Source organism: Chiloscyllium plagiosum, unplaced genomic scaffold (genome assembly GCF_037043375.1).
Source record: "Chiloscyllium plagiosum isolate Xiang-an unplaced genomic scaffold, Cpla_swu_hap1 HiC_scaffold_31, whole genome shotgun sequence".
Lineage (NCBI taxonomy): Eukaryota > Metazoa > Chordata > Chondrichthyes > Orectolobiformes > Hemiscylliidae > Chiloscyllium > Chiloscyllium plagiosum.
This window is the reverse complement of record NW_028270169.1, coordinates 21,201,758-21,217,583: the sequence shown is the minus strand read 5'-3', so window position 1 is coordinate 21,217,583 and position 15,826 is coordinate 21,201,758. Positions and strand designations below refer to the sequence as shown.

General features: G+C 46.2%; 1 protein-coding gene across 3 annotated transcripts in view; it reads right to left on the bottom strand.

Moving 5' to 3' along the window:
* Positions 1–12,288, bottom strand: part of taok1a (TAO kinase 1a) — a 178,193-nt gene extending 165,905 nt beyond the window's left edge. The window contains exon 1 of one of the 3 annotated variants that reach the window (XM_087977314.1): positions 12,134–12,288. The gene's annotated coding sequence lies outside the window, so the exon portion shown is untranslated. The other 2 variants (XM_087977315.1, XM_043718405.2) reach the window with 2 other exon arrangements.
* Positions 12,289–15,826: the final 3,538 nt, after the last annotated feature.

Below are 15,826 nucleotides of genomic sequence, written 5' to 3'. Positions count from 1 at the left end.
TACACTGGTGAATTGTTAACTATTTTACCAAGTAATGTCGAAGCCACTGCATCATACCTTGTTACAACAGCATGGCTCGATTTCATTGTAAAAGAGTATTGATACAGTCCACAGATTTACAAAGTTAGATATTATTTTCTGTAACACTGAAGCATGCCTGACCTTGAATAAATAATTAGCATATACAGTAATATTATTTGTAATACCGTGCAAACACACAAAACGGTCACCTCCCACATTCCCCGAAATGGATGACGTACGGTCTTATTACACTGAAACAACGTCAGTATGAACTTATTGATGGTCAGTTTCATGATTACAGAACACCGGCACACCAACCAGGAACTGAGTTTTTTTGTTGCTTGTGGATGATTGTTTACTATATACAAATATTCTCTGGACTGTGAAAATAGATAAACAAGTCTTTCAACATTAACCATGACATATATCTTGGTCAAGAAACACTCAAAAGTTATTTATGCCACAAGAAAAGAGTCTAAGCAGCCCAGAGTCCACGTTGACTCTGCAGAGCAAATCAGTCTGCCCTGTTCCCTCACCCTACCCTGCAGAACTTGAAGTTTCAAGAACCCATCCAATCCAAAAGCTAAATTCATACACCATGAAAAATGTACAGCTTAATTACCTTTGTCTTGTTTTTTCAAAAGATTTGCCACTTTTATCAATTTCACAATGTTTTTTGTACCTCAATACTAGCACAACTGTCTTGCTGGGGAGTTTTGCTGTACGAAGAGACCTTGGAGCGCAAGTGAAAATGCAGTCACAGATAGATAGGATAGTGAAGATGGCATTTGGTATGCTTACCTTTACTGGTCAGAGCATCAAGTATATGAGTTTGGAAATCATGTTGCGGCCTTACAGGACATTGGTTAGGCCACTTTTGGAATACTGTATGCAATTCGGGTTTCTCTCCTATTGGAAAGATGGTGTGAAACTTGAAAGGGTTCAGAAAATATTTATAAGGATGTTGCCAGAGTTGAAGGGTTTGAGCTATAGGGAGAGGTGAATAGGCTGGGGCCTATTCCCTAGAGTGTTGGAAGCCGAGGGGTGACCTGATAAAGATTTATAAAATCATGAGGGCTACGGATAGGGTAAGTAGGCAAGGTCTTTTCCCTGGGGTGAAGGAGCCCAGAACTAGAGGGCATAAATTTAAGGTGAGGGGGGAAAATATAAAAAGGGACCTAAGGGGCAACTTCTTCATGCAGAGGGTGGTGCGTGTATGCAATGAGTTGCCAGAGGATGTGAAGGAGGCTGGTACAATTACAATATTTAAAAGGCATCTGGATGGGTATATGAATAGAAAGGGTTTAGAGGGATATGGGTGAAGGGCTGGCAAACGGGACTAGATTAGTTTGGGATATCTGGTCAGCATGGATGAGTTGGACCGACAGGTCTGTTTCTGTGCTATACATCTCAGATTCTAATTAAATAAAGATTGACGAAGATTGTTTAAGTAGCTTAAGTCAGTTACATAGGGCCGTTCAAAAATTGTGTGCCATAAAGTTAAATACAAAACATCAGGAACATGGTCAAACTTTACATTGTTTGCAAACAAAATTCAAGTAGCTCATATTTTACATGAAAGTTAACGTATAAATGCACAAAGCTTGTGGCACTTTGGAGAAATTATTGGGTATGTGCAAAAAATAGGTTGAAAAGATAGATTTCAAGAAGAATTTTAACAAAGATACAGAACTTGCATTTCTTAGTTTTCTTCACATCAAAAGAATATTCCAAAATACTGCACAGTCAACCAAGACTTTTTCAGAGATGAAGTTACCATTCATAAGTGTACCAGCATCACAGGTCTCTCAAACAGCGATGAAGCAAGTGAACAAATTAATCTGTTTTTGCTGATGTTTGACAGTAGATCAGAACTTTGCTCAATATTTAGAGTCATAGAGATGTACAGCACAGAAACAAGACCCTTAAGTCCAACTTGTCCATGCTGACCAAATATCCTAACCTAATCTCATCCCATTTGCCGGCATTGGGCCCATATTCCTCTAAAGCCTCCCTGTTCATTTTCTCATCTAAATGCCTTTTAAGTGTTGCGATTGTCCTAGCCTCCACCACACCCTCCGGCAGCTCATTCCATATACGCACCACCCTCTGCATGAAAAATTGCTCTGTAGGTCCCTTTTAAATCTTTCCCCTCTCACCCTAAACTTATACCCTCTAGTTCTGGACTCCCCCACCCCAGGGAAAAGTTGTATTTGTCTATTTACCCTATTCACGTCCAATATCATTTTATAAACCTCTATAAGGTCACCCATCAGCCTTCGATGCTCCAGGGAAAACAGCCCCCATCTATCCAGCCTCTCCTTATAGCTCAAATCCTCCAATCCTGGCAACATCCTTGTAAATCTTTTCTGAACCCTTGCAGGTTTCACACCACCTTTCCAATAGGAGGGAGACAACTTCACACAACATTCCAAAAGTGGCCTAATCAATAATATCCTATACAGTTGCAATATGACTCCCAACTCCGATACTCAATGATCTGACTAATAAAGGGAAGTATACCAAACATCACCTTCACTATCCTATCCATATGCATCGCCACTTTCGAGGAACTATGAACTTCTGGTCATTTTGCTAAAATATATCAATGGAACTTTTGCATAATCAGAGCTTTAATTTCTGACAAAGTCATAAACTTTATTTTGGGACTGAGAAAACTGCCCATTAACAGAATGAATGACTTTCTCTTTTTTGTTTCTATGCACTGCACTTTTCTTTTGCATTAAACTTAGATGGAAACTTTAAAACTCCACACTATAAGGTGGCTTCCCCTTGTGAGTTCAGCAATCCATAAAGTCCCACAGGCGAGTATGTATCCACCAAAATGGGAAATGGAGCATTAGTTTAACATCTCCAAGGAAAGTCAATTTCACTTTCAAGAATTCAATTAAATATTAGCATACATTATGTTCTCACGTCCTGAATGGAGACTGAATCCAAAAGCTTCTGACTCAGGTAAAATGCCTATCGCTGAGCCAAGCGGACACAAGAGAAGCAGAAGCCCAAAGATTTAGGAAGAATGCCCAGCTAAATTAGGTCAGGATATGAGCATACTGAAGCAATTTAGAGGGTATAGAATGAATAGTGTGTTTCATCAGTGCATATTCAGCATCATGGCTAAATAAGTTAACACCCAAGGGTAAAGTGATGCACAGAGTTAAGGCAAAGTTTAAATGCCCGAAGGAGTGAAGAGCCCAAAAATTGTTCCTGGAGTCCTAAGTAAAGTAGTAGCACATTTGGTATCGGGAGAGTTGCAAGGCAGACAGCTAATATGCCATTTAGAAATGATAACATAAAATAGACTATTCAATCCGATCTGTACTAGTTCATAACCCACCCAGCAACTGCTGTTATCCTATTGATCAAGTTCTTTTTTTTAATCTCAATGCCCTTATCACTACATATCTTTTCTTCAGCAATCTATCCTATCCTTTTGAAAAAGGAATGCTCAGCTTTATTGTTAATTCCTTTGCAGATTTTAATACTACTCAATGTGCTTCCTATCCAAATCCTGTAACGCTATTCACTACAGAAAGACTTGGGTATTGGATTTAGTTATGTTCGTAATTATTCATTTGTTTTCTATCATTGTTGTGTTATTAGTGAAAAACATAGTAGTTGAAAGGAAGTGAAATTGTGTCTGTAATAAAAACAGAATAACTTCACAGTAGAAACAAACTAGTCAGAAAGCTGAACCTTTGAGTTTCTGCTAAAATCTGTACAGAAATTCAAGACGTATATAACTAGATTTACAAACAAGCTTAACATTAGTTGTCACTTTAATATTTTCTTTTTATACTATTTATCAGCTAACTACTAACTTTACTTATTTCTAGTTTGGCAATCAGCACAGAAAACAACATTGCAAGTCAAACTCAATATTGATCAACTTTGAAGCCTCAATTCATAATTTGGTCCAACTTTCAAGGCAAACTTATCGATCTGGGCAAGTAAAGACTTTTTGAGTTAAAAACCTTTTTAAAAATTCTGCTCAGCAATTTGAGAAGATTTGTAGCTCAGGTTGATGGTAAGTATGTTAGCTCACTGAGCTTGAAGGTTTGTTTTCAGACGCTTCGTCACCATACTAGGTAACATCATCAGTGAGTGTCTACGGTGAAGCGTGGGTGGTATGCCCCACCTCTCTATTTATAGGTCTTAGTTTCTTAAGGTGGATGATGTCATTTTGATTATTTTTCTTTTCAAGGGAAGGTAGATAGGATCTAAATTGATGTGATTATTGATGGAGTCTGGTTAGAATGCCATGCTTCTAAGAACTCTCATGCGTGTGTTTGTTTCGCCCGTCATAGAATGTGTGTGTTGCCCCAGTCAGCTTGACATTTAGTTAAATCAAATACAACTTAATGTTAAATTGTGCTGTGTCATGTCATTTTTAACTTGAATATGCATTGTGCCAAACAATAATATTGAAGTCTATTTCTTGTTCAGGCCTACTGTAATACAAAGACCCAAGCATCATAAAATACCATCTACAAAGCATAGTCAAAATGTTTGTATTAACTAAAAAATCTAAATTGTACCATTCTACAAAACAGAAAAAGTACACGAGTAGGGTTGTTTAAAAAAAAAGTCCAGAAACAATATCAAATAACCAAAACAGTCAAAACTGAAACAATGTGATCAGATTTAGGGTGTAGGTTTGCTCGCTGAGCTGTAGGTTTGATACCCAGACGTTTCATTACCTGGCTAGGTAACATCATCAGTGGCGACCTCCAAGTGAAGCGAAGCTGTTGTCTCCTGCTTTCTATTTATATCTTTCTCCTGGATGGGGTTCCTGGGGTTTGTGGTGATGTCATTTCCTGTTCATTTTCTGAGGGGTTGATAGATGGCACCTAGATCTATGTGTTTGTTTATGGCATTGTGGTTGGAGTGCCAGGCCTCTAGGAATTCTCTGGCATGTCTTTGCTTAGCCTGTCCCAGGACAGATATGTTGTCCCAGTCGAAATGGTGTTTTTTTTCATCCACGTGTAGGGCTACGAGGGAGACAGGGTTGTGTCTTTTTGTGGCTAGCTGGTGTTCGTGTATCCTGGTGGCTAACTTTCTTCCTGTTTGTCCTACGTAGTATTTGTGGCAGTCCCTGCATGGAATTTTGTAGATGATGTTCGTTTTGTCCATGGGTTATACTGAGTCTTAAGTTTGTTAGTTTGTGCGAGAGTGTTGGTGGGTTTGTGTGCTACTAGGATTCTGAGGGGTCTTAGTAGTCTAGCTGTCATTTCTGAAACTTCTTTGATGTATGGTAAGGTGGTTAGGATTTCTGGCTGTGTTTGGTCTTGAGGAATCTGCGCACTGTATTTTTTGAGCATCCGTTCTTCATGAATACGTTGTATAGGTGGTTCTCCCTCGTAGCCCTACACACGGATGAAAAAAAACCACCATTTCGACTGGGACAACACATCTATCCTGGGACAGGATAAGCAAAGACATGCCAGAGAATTCCTAGAGGCCTGGCACTCCAACCACAACGCCATAAACAAACATAGATCTAGATGGAGAAAGTGAGGTCTGCAGATGCTGGAGATCAGAGCTGAAAATGTGTTGCTGGAAAAGCGCAGCAGGTCAGGCAGCATCCAGGGAACAGGAGAATCGACGTTTCGGGCATAAGCCTGAAGAAGGGCTTATACCCGAAATGTCGATTCTCCTGTTCCCTGGATGCTGCCTGACCTGCTGCGCTTTTCCAGCAACACATTTTCAACATAGATCTAGATGCCATCTATCAACCCCAGGAACCCCATCCAGGAGAAAGATATAAATAGAAAGTAGGAGACAACAGCTTCGCTTCACTTGGAGGTCGCCACTGATGTTACCTAGCCAGGTAATGAAACGTCTGGATCTCAAACCTACAGCTCAGCGAGCAAACCTACACCCTAAACCTCAACCTGAGCTACAAACCTTCACAAACCTTGCAATGTGATCAGAATCAGAACTAAAACATGATATGAAAAATGCTTAAGAGCAACAATCTCACATTTTGGAGACTTGACAACCAAGAATTGCATTATGTATCTTTGGCTGAATAGATTTTAAAGTGTTTCAAGTAAAAATTGCCACAAAATTTACCTTAAATTTGACCACCTCCCTCATCAAAAAGAAATCCTGTCCACAGAACAAATGTTTATTTTCCTTCTTCTCACCCTGAAAAGACAATCCTTTGCTAGTGTACAATTCAAAAGCAATGGTAGGCTAAATCATTCTCCATGTGCGAGTATATTGGCAAGCTAATCAATAGTGAAGTGCATTATCAACCCTGATTATATCTAATCAAACACCCCAAATGCATATCTTCCAGCAAAAATTAAAGCACAGCGGTGAGTACAAGTCTTGGCTGACTTTGTTTTGTCCCTTCCTAAATAGCAACAGCTGAAACAAATACAGCACCTCAAGTTGTTATTCCTAAGACCAGACATCCTCATCTTGAGAATTAAACTTTCACCTTCAATCATGTACAGTTTACACAATTGATGTGGCATTGCCAACTTGTGATCAACAAATTAATTGCTTCTAGGTTGTATTTGTAAACCAAAGAAGAGTTACGCAATCTTAAAAAAAGGGAAAAAAGTAAAAAAAATCTAACATTTTTAAAATAAAATCAGAATACTGAAGGCAAAAATCTAGAATACCACAAAATAATTTTTAATAACCCTTCTCCATCTGGATCAGTAAATTTGAATCAGCAGAATATTCTCTGCGAAAATGCATCTTTCCTTCATAGAAAATGTCAACTTTACATGAAATAATGCAGGGAATATTCAAAAATGAAAATGAGAAACTTACTGGTCAAGGTCAAAGTTATTTTTTGATAAACATCATGTGCTTTGAGAATTTTTTTAACACGTGCTTTAATTCAAATGCTACTTCTACAATTAGCAAAGGTAATTTGAGATCTCTGCAACATCTTAGTTACAAAGCTTAAAATTAAGCCTCCAGAATCTCAAAACAGCAATTCAAAGGACTGTTGTAACAGTAATTTTAAAAATTGCACCCCGATATATGCAAACTGCCGACAGCAGACAGCTAAAATTGCAAATAAGCCTCTCAAAAAAGATACAATTCAGTCAACAGATATCAGTGCTTGCTTTCACTATTCTGACAGACCAGGAGACATTTCCAATAATCCAGTATTAAGTATAGAGGTTTTGTCTAGTAAGTCTATGCTAATTTGCACTCTGCACATCATCGGATTTTTCAGTTATAGAGTCACAGAGTCAGAGATTAGATTAGATTACTTACAGGGTGGAAACAAGCCCTTCAACCCAACAAGTCCACACCGACCCGAAGCGCAACCCACCCATACCCCTACATTTACCCTTTCACCTAACACTACGGGCAATTTAGCATGGCCAATTCACCTGACCTGCACACCTTTGGACTGTGGGAGGAAACCGGAGCACCTGGAGGAAACCCATGCAGACATTGGGAGAATGTGCAAACTCCACACAGTCGCCTGAGGCAGGAAATGAACCCGGGTCTAGCGCTAACCACTGTGCCACCGTGCCGCCCACCAACACAGAAACAAACCCTCCGGTCCAACTCAACCATGCTAACCAGATATCCCAACCCAATCTCATATCACAAACTTGATTGAGATTTTTGAAGTAGTAACAAGAGGATTGATCTTTCATCCCTCCCCATGAATAAAGAGTAAACAAAAGAAATAGTAATATTATTTGATAGAACTGAAATTTAAGAATTCCGCAGATATGACAAACTACATAGATTTTGTTGAAAATTTAATAGTGACTCTTTAGAAATCTGTCAGACATCTCTTTGCAAATGTTATTGCATTTTAGAAGGAATTTTTAAAGTTTAAAATGGTCACTAACAAATTAATTAATTGGAAAACCTATAAATGCATGGTCTCTGTTCAATAACTTTATATTTAAAAATATAGTTTTCTCTTCGCAAAATCAAATTTGAATTTTGTGAAAAGTATTCATTTTCCAACTTCCAAGTCAAAACGGATAACTTGTGACAAATAATCATTTGGATGATTAACAATTAAATAATCCTCTATAAACCTTGTAATAAAATTATACTATTTTCTTCCTGATGATGCCACCTGAAATTATAGAATTTAATATTTCTTTATTTAGGTTCAATACAAGCAGTATATCAATTTAGCTATTACAAATACTTCCTTCACTGTATAGTAATAGATTTAGTTTAGAATTCACCCATGTTAAATTACCAGCAAAATCCCCTCTTTACTACTTAAATGCAGCATTTTAATCATTAAACTTCACTCAAATTTAACGTTCAGGAGTTGTTCAACTACAGATGCCTTGAAATGTTCTGCACAGGTTTAAACATCATACTTTTTTGTAAAAATCCTGAAAGTAATTCTCCCATGCTCCAACTTCCAGACTATAAAAGTGAGGGCATACCTACACACCAATGAAAAGTTTTCCATGAACTTAAAAGTCAGAGATGTACATGGAAACAGACCCTTCGGTCCAACCCGTCCATGCCGACCAGATATCCCAACCCAATCTAGTCCCACCTGTCAGCACCCGGTCCATATCCCTCCAAACCTTTCCTATTCATATACCCATCCAAATGCCTCTTAAATGTTGCAATTGTACCAGCATACAATACAAACTTGCAGCTGCAGTCAACAGTCTCACAGAAAAGTCAAAACTGAACAAAAAAATCCTCATTGAACAAAAATATGTATAGAAATGGCACAGCAGTTAACTAACGGTGGGGGGGTCAGATGATAGGTCTAAAATGTTCACAATTTTCTGTCATCTGAATCCCTCCTTCAGAATAGTGCTTTGCTACAATTCCCAGAAATCATTATTCTCCATGTATACACATGCTAGATTTTCCTTTTACTGAAAGCAACAACTGCTGGAGATCACAGCAGGTCAGGTAGCATCCATGGAGAGACAGCAAAGTAATGTTTCAAGTCTAGATAAGAGTTATAGAGACACACATGAAAACAGACCCTCCAATCCGACTCGTCCAAGCCGACCAGATATCCTAACCTAATCTAGTCGCATTTGCCATCGCTTGGACCATATCCCTCTAAACCCTTCCTATTTATATATCTATCCAGATGCCTTTTAAATGAAATTGCACCAACCTCCACCACTTCAAATGACAGCTCATTCCCTACACACACCACCCTCTGCATAAAAAAAGTTGCCCCTTAGGTCCCTTTTAATTTTTCCCCTCTCACCATAAACATATGCCCTCAAGTTCTGGACTTCCCCAGCCCAGGGAAAAGATTTGTCTATTTACCCTATCCATGGCCCTCATGATTTTATAAACTTCTATAAGGTCACCCCTCAGCCTCCTGGGAAAACAGCTCCAGCCTATTCAGCCCTCTCCCTGGAGCTTAAAACCTCCAACCCTAGCAATATCCTTGCAAATCTTTTCTGAACCCTTTTAAATTTCACAACATCCTTCCGATAGGAGACAGACCAGAATTGCACACAATATTCCAAAAGCGGCCTAACCAATATCCTGTTTTCCCAACTCCTACATTCAATACTATGTCCAATAAAGGAAAGCATACCAAATGCCTTCTTCACTATCACATGACTCTTCATCAGAGCTGAAGTGAAATGTGGAGGGACAGTATTTCTGCTAATTTTTTTTGGGGGGTGGGTTAGTAGAAATAGGGTGTTGACATAGAAACATATTGATAGTTCAGATTAAGTAATCAGAATATGAAAATGGCAGAACAATGGTGCGTCTCCCACCAAACATGAAAGAACAGCTAGATCTCATTGGGATGGGGTGAGGGAAGAGAGGACCCAATAAGAAGCTAAAAAAGGGAAGATATGGGAGCTGGTTCGTTATTTAAAAGTGTTGAACTCAATATTATGTCCAGAAGGCTGTAAAGTATCTAGTCTGAAGATGAGCTGTTGGTCCTCCAGTTTGCTCTGTGATTCACTGGAACAATGCAGCAAGCAGAGGATAAGCCTTAGCGAGTTTTGAGAAGAGTTGTAGTTCAGGTTGAGTTCTGGATGTAAATCTACATCCAGAGGATAGGCGGATGAGCATGCGAGCATGACACGGTGTTAAAATGACCGGCTATGGCAAAGTCATGGTCCTGCGTGTGCACAGACCAGAGGTGTCCCACAAAGAAGTCACCCAGTCTGCGTTTAGTTTCTCCAATGTAAAGTAAGCAATGTTGAGTGCAGCAAATACAATACACACAATTGGAGGTGGTACAGGTGAAATGCTGCTTCACCTGGAAAGACTTTAGGACCTTGGATTGTGAGCAGGGAGGAGTCAAGGGTCAGGTGTTATACCTTCTGCAGTTTTTCCCTCGTTTCATAATGCAATGAATAACTATGAATTTGGAGTTAACTTGCAGGATTATCTACATCAAACCACAAATGTGTCATCACCACTATTTATCACAGGCTGCACAAGACTTTACAGGTTCATAGAGTGAGAAACATCAATCAGAATCAGTTGTTTCCAATACTATCTCATTACTTCCTTGAAATATTAATATTTCTATACATATTGATTCAGAGATTGTGTATCATGTTGAAAATCTGGAATGAAATCACAACCATATCCCTACTTGTTTAGCATAACTGCCCTTGAGATGATGATTATGAAACACTTTCTTGAAGTCTATTTGGTATTTATAACAGTTTTGTGCAACTGAGTGGTTTCCTCAGCAGTTTGAGGGTAGTTCAGGATTCTGGTGATACGTTTAGGCCAGACCAGCTAAGGAATTCCGAACACTTGCCCAAAATTAGATTAGTAAACTAATTTTTTTTTTAAATGACAATTGACAGTTTCATCATTACTGACACTAATTTTCAATTCCATACTTATTAATTTGTTGAACCTAAATTTCATCAGCAAGTTGGGAGTGAACCCTCTCTGCACCTCTGGCTTATTAGTCCATTGACATTAACACTGTACCACAATCTCCTTGAAGACAAATATATTGTAGGTAATCATTTTTTGAGATAAAAAATGACATGAAAATAATACAATTTACTCCAGATATATTAGTTTACGGAATTCTAGCAATTTATGTTCAAAAATATTTTGTTCAGCCTATATTAATCAACAGTTTACACAATCTAAGAATAAATCATAAACATCTAGGGCTAGCAAAATGTCAAGCATTGCACAAGTTAAAGGTCGGTTTATGGCTTTTGTTTTATTTTACTCAAAACGACGACTAACTCATTACAATTATGTTGGAGAACTTTATATCCCAAATTCAGATATCAAAACATTAAAATGAAGGTACCCCTTTTCAGCATGATTACAATCCTCCCTCACCCTATATTGGACTTTTAAATTATTCTCAATGCAGCGCAGTATTTATCAATACTGACAGAACTAGAAGGCGTGGGGGAAGGCTTGCTTTTTGTAATTGAAGGACAAATCTGTCATTTACACGGTCCAAAAAAAAAAGAGGGAGGGGGCCCATAAAATTCTCTGGAAAAAAAGGATCGTAAACACCAACCTTCGAGAATACTGTCACGACTCTTTTGCAGGTTTGTAAACACCCGAAAAACGTTCAACTAATAACGACCCGCAGCTGAGTGAAAACCATTCGTTTCAAAAAAAAGTGGTGAAAAACACAGACGCTGCCATTCTAATAAAGGCTTTCTTTATCCTAATGTTTTTTCTCCCCCTCTCTGACAAACAGACATGACGGATGTACGCAAGCTCGTACCAGCATTGCAGTCAGAGACAGTGAGGGGAGGGGGGAAAGAGAGAGAGAGAAGGAATTTGGGGCATCGGAATCTTGCATTTCTCCCTAATTAAAATATACAGTCATTGAGGAGAATTTATGGGTGAAGAGGGTGGTGTGGTTTGAAGGGTGTGTGTGTGGGGGGGTGGGGGGTGGTGAATGATATAATTTTACTGGGAGGGGAGGGGAGGGGAGGGAAGGAGGGGGGGGAGAAAGGTAAGAAAATAAGAAAACCCTCGGACTCACCAATGTGAAGCGGCTGCAATCCGGCCACAAATCGAGGAGAAAATTGTCAGAAGTGGAGCAAAAAAAAACTCCTCCCAATTTTTCTCCCCTCTCTCTCTCTCTCGCCCTCAAGATGGCGGAAGTGAAGGGACGGATTATGCGCACATTTACCTCACAGACTGCTCTCGGCCTCCCCGTCTCCGGCCGCCGCAGCCACCACCGCCGCCACTTCCAGCATCCGCCCCAGTTGGCGGTCTCTCCGCCCTCCCCCGGGTACAGGGAGAGCAGACGAACTCGGCAACTCCAGCCCTGAGTCTCTCGGTGGATCCCCTCCCCTTCCTTCTCCGCCTTCACTTTCCCCTCCCCCCCCCCCCCCCCAAACACCTTCAAAAGCAAAACGGAGGGACAACCCCGCCTGGTGTTTTCGATGTCGTGTGTGAATATATATATATATATTTAAAAGGGTTTTTTTTTGTTTGTTTTCAATGGGGTCTTGATGGAGGGACTTATTTCTATCCACCTCCTCCTTTCCCTCTCCCTCTGCCTCTGCTGTCGCTCCAACCGCAAATCCCGTGCACCCGCCCCGCGCGCTGCCCCTCGCGAGATTCCAGCTCTCGCTCTCGCTCCGCCCCCACACCACAGCCCCGCCCCCACACCCCAGCCCCGCCCCCACCCAGGGAGCTCCACCTCCCCGCTCTCCGCTATCTCTTCCCTCCTTTCTCCGTGAACCTCTTCCAGATTCCCTTTCGCGTTCACCTTCTCCCCCACCAATTATCTCCGCCCATATTCTCCCCCCTCCATTCTCCCCTTCTCCTCCTCATTCCCCATTCTGACGCTTCGCTCCCCTATACTGCCCTTCCCCCTCCATTTCTCCTTCCCCCTCCCCATTCTGCCCCTTTCTTCCCGGCTTCATTCTCCCCATTCCTCCCTCCCCCCCCACTCTCTCCCCCCCCCCCCACTCTCTCCCCCCCCCCCCCCACTCTCTCCCCCCCCCCCCCCACTCTCTCCCCCCCCCCCCACTCTCTCCCCCCCCCCCACTCTCTCCCCCCCCCCACTCTCTCCCCCCCCCCCACTCTCTCCTCCCCCCCCCACTCTCTCCTCCCCCCCCCACTCTCTCCTCCCCCCCCCACTCTCTCTCTCCCCCCCCTCTCTCTCACAACCCCCCAACACACAACGATCTCTCCCCCCCTCTCTCTCTCTCCCCCCCTCTCTCTCTCCCCCCCCCTCTCCTCCCCCCCTCTCCCTCCCCCCCCTCTCTCCCTCCCCCCCCACTCTCTCCGCCCCACTCTCTCCCCCCCCACTCTCTCCCCCCCCACTCTCTCCTCCCCCCCACTCTCCCTCCACCCCACCTCTCTCCCCCTCCCCCCCACTCTCTCCCTCTCCCTCCCCCACTCTCTCCCTCTCCCTCCCCCCACTCTCTCCCTCTCCCTCCCCCCACTCTCTCCTCCCCCCACTCTCTCCCTCCCCCCTCCCCCAACTCTCCCTCCCCCCTCCCCCAACTCTCTCCTCCCACCTCCCCCACTCTCTCCCTCCCCCCACTCTCCCTCCCCCCACTCTCTCCCTCCGCCTCCCCCCACTCTCCCCTCCCCCCTCCCCCCACTCTCTCCCTCCCCCCTCCCCCCACTCTCCCCTCCCCCACTCTCTCCCTCCCCCCTCCCCCCACTCTCTCCCTCCCCCCTCCCCCCACTCTCTCCCTCCCCCCACTCTCTCCCTCCCCCCACTCTCTCCCTCCCCCCACTCTCTCCCTCCCCCCACTCTCTCCCTCCCCCCCACTCTCTCTCTCCCCCCCTCTCCCCCCCTCCCCCCCTCCCCCCTCCCCCCCTCTCCCCCCCCTCCCCCCACTCTCTCTCTCCCCCCCCTCCCCCCACTCTCTCTCTCCCCCCCCTCCCCCCACTCTCTCTCTCCCCCCACTCTCTCTCTCCCCCCCCTCCCCCCACTCTCTCTCTCCCCCCCCTCCCCCCACTCTCTCTCTCCCCCCCCTCCCCCCACTCTCTCTCTCCCCCCCTCCCCCCCTCTCCCCCCCTCCCCCCACTCTCTCTCTCCCCCCCCTCCCCCCACTCTCTCTCTCCCCCCCCTCCCCCCACTCTCTCTCTCCCCCCCCTCCCCCCACTCTCTCTCTCCCCCCACTCTCTCTCTCCCCCCCCTCCCCCCACTCTCTCTCTCCCCCCCCTCCCCCCACTCTCTCTCTCCCCCCCCTCCCCCCACTCTCTCTCTCCCCCCCCCTCCCCCCACTCTCTCTCTCCCCCCCCTCCCCCCACTCTCTCTCTCCCCCCCTCCCCCCACTCTCTCTCTCCCCCCCTCCCCCCACTCTCTCTCTCCACCCCTCCCCCCACTCTCTCCCTCCCCCCTCCCCCCACTCTCTCCCTCCCCCCCTCCCCCCACTCTCTCCCTCCCCCCTCCCCCCACTCTCTCCCTCCCCCCTCCCACCACTCTCTCCCTCCCCCCCTCCCCCCACTCTCTCCCTCCCCCCCACTCTCTCCCTCCCCCCCACTCTCTCCCTCCCCCCACTCTCTCCCTCCCCCCACTCTCTCCCTCCCCCCACTCTCTCCCTCCCCCCTCCCCCCACTCTCTCCCTCCCCCCTCCCCCCACTCTCTCCCTCCCCCCTCCCCCCACTCTCTCCCTCCCCCCACTCTCTCCCTCCCCCCACTCTCTCCCTCCCCCCCTCTCTCCCTCCCCCCCACTCTCTCCCTCCCCCCCACTCTCTCCCTCCCCCCACTCTCTCCCTCCCCCCACTCTCTCCCTCCCCCACTCTCTCCCTCCCCCCCACTCTCTCCCTCCCCCCCACACCCCACACTCTCTCCCTCCTCTCCCTCCCCTCTCTCCCTCCCCCCTCCCCCCCACTCTCTCCCTCCCCCCCACTCTCTCCCTCCCCCCCACTCTCTCCCTCCCCCCCACTCTCTCCCTCCCCCCTCCCCCCCACTCTCTCCCTCCCCCCTCCCCCCCACTCTCTCCCTCCCCCCCACTCTCTCCCTCCCCCCCACTCTCTCCCTCCCCCCTCCCCCCCACTCTCTCCCTCCCCCCTCCCCCCCACTCTCTCCCTCCCCCCTCCCCCCACTCTCTCCCTCCCCCCTCCCCCCCACTCTCTCCCTCCCCCCTCCCCCCCACTCTCTCCCTCCCCCCTCCCCCCCACTCTCTCCCTCCCCCCTCACCCCCACTCTCTCCCTCCCCCCTCCCCCCCACTCTCTCCCTCCCCACTCCCCCCCACTCTCCCCCATTCCCTCTCCCCTTCACTCTCTCTCCCTCTCCCCCCCACTCTCTCTCCCTCTCCCCCCCACTCTCCCTCTCCCCCCCACTCTCTCCCTCTCCCCACCACTCTCTCTCCCTCTCCCCCCCACTCTCTCTCCCTCTCCCCCCCACTCTCTCTCCCTCTCCCCCCCACTCTCTCTCCCTCTCCCCCCCACTCTCTCTCCCTCTCCCCCCCACTCTCTCTCCCTCTCCCCCCCACTCTCTCTCCCTCTCCCCCCCACTCTCTCTCCCTCTCCCCCCCACTCTCTCTCCCTCTCCCCCCACTCTCTCTCCACCCTCCCCCCCACTCTCTCTCCACCCTCCCCCCCACTCTCTCCACCCTCCCCCCCACTCTCTCCCTCCCCCTCCCCCCACTCTCTCCCTCCCCCCTCCCCCCACTCTCTCCCTCCCCCCACACTCTCCCTCCCCCCTCCCCCCACTCTCTCCCTCCCCCCTCCCCCCACTGTCTCCCTCCCCCCCTCCCCCCACTCTCTCCCTCCCCCCCCCACTCTCTCTCCCTCTCCCCCCCACTCTCTCTCCCCCTCCCCCCCACTCTCTCTCCCCCTCCCCCCCACTCTCTCTCCACCTCCCCCCCCCACTCTCCCCCTCCCCCCCCACTCTCTCCCCCTCCCCCCCCA